This window comes from Orycteropus afer, unplaced genomic scaffold (genome assembly GCF_000298275.1).
Source record: "Orycteropus afer afer isolate SDZICR_OR568_19922 unplaced genomic scaffold, OryAfe1.0 scaffold00382, whole genome shotgun sequence".
Lineage (NCBI taxonomy): Eukaryota > Metazoa > Chordata > Mammalia > Tubulidentata > Orycteropodidae > Orycteropus > Orycteropus afer.
Window position 1 is genome coordinate 2,140,568 of NW_006921969.1, and position 1,306 is coordinate 2,141,873.

Consider the following 1,306-nt stretch of genomic DNA (forward strand, 5'->3'; position numbering starts at 1 on the left):
GGGGGGGTCACTATGAGTCGGGTCTGACTTGACGGCACATAACAACAACAACAACATATACATATAGTAAAAATACTGTAGAGTGGTTTATAGGTTGAAGAGATAACACTTTGAATGTAGGACTGAAAAATAGCACTAAAGGGGAAGTAGAGCAGTATGTTGTTAGGTGCTGTCAAGTCGTCTCTGACTCATAGTGAACCTATGTACAGCAGAACAAAACACTGCCCGGTCCTGTGCCAGCTCCACAATCCTCACTATACCTGAGCCCATTATTGCAACCATTTTGTCAATCCATCTTCTCTTTTGTCAACTCTCCACTTTACCAAGTATGCTATCCTTCTCCAGGGAATGGTCCTTTTTTACAACATGACCAACGTAGGTGAGATGAAGACTAGCCATTCTAGCTTCCAAGGAGCATTCTGGCTGCACTTCTTCCATGACAGATTTGTTAGTCCTTTAGCAGTCCATGGTACTTTCAGCATTCTTCACAAGCACCACAACTCAAAAGCATCAATTCTTCTTAGGTCTTCCTTATTCACTGCATTCAATGCATATTCACTCATATGCATGCTTTCACATGCATATGAGGCGATTGAGAATACCATGGCTTGTATCAGGCATACCTTAGTCTTCAAGGAGATATTTTTGCTCTTCAGCACTTGAAAGAGGTCTTTTGCAGCTGATTTACCCAGCGCAAAATTGTATACACTTTATAAAAATAGTCTTTGGGGTGACTTGAGAAGTTGTTGCCTTGGTAAGAATGTATCTGTATCATCTTCTATGGTCATTACAAGTTCTCTGTTCTGGAGATCTGCCCACATTAGGCCAACTTCCCAGTTTCCTTGGAGTCTACTGCTGACCAGGTCAGCATCATAAGAGTCCAAACAAGTTCATTCTCTGGTCCTATTTCCAAGTAGACCTAGAAATAGAAACAAATACTGCTCTTGACAAATCACAACAGACTTGCATATTTTAATGAACACATTTTATTATTAAACTATGTATATGTAAAACAATCCAACATTCATCTGTCAATTTGTCATACTATGGTGGTTTTCATATTGTTGTGAGGCTGCTATGCCATGGTCCAGTATTCAAATACCAGTAGGATCATCCATGGTGTACAGGTTTCAGCAGAGCTTCTACACTAAGATAGCCTATGAAGAAGGACCTGGCAAACTACCTCTAAAAAAGTCAGCCAATGAAAACCTTATAAATAGCAGAGGAGCACTGTCTGATAAGCATTGGAAGATGACCCACTCAAGTTGGAAGACACTCAAAATACAAAATATAACTGCTTCCTCAA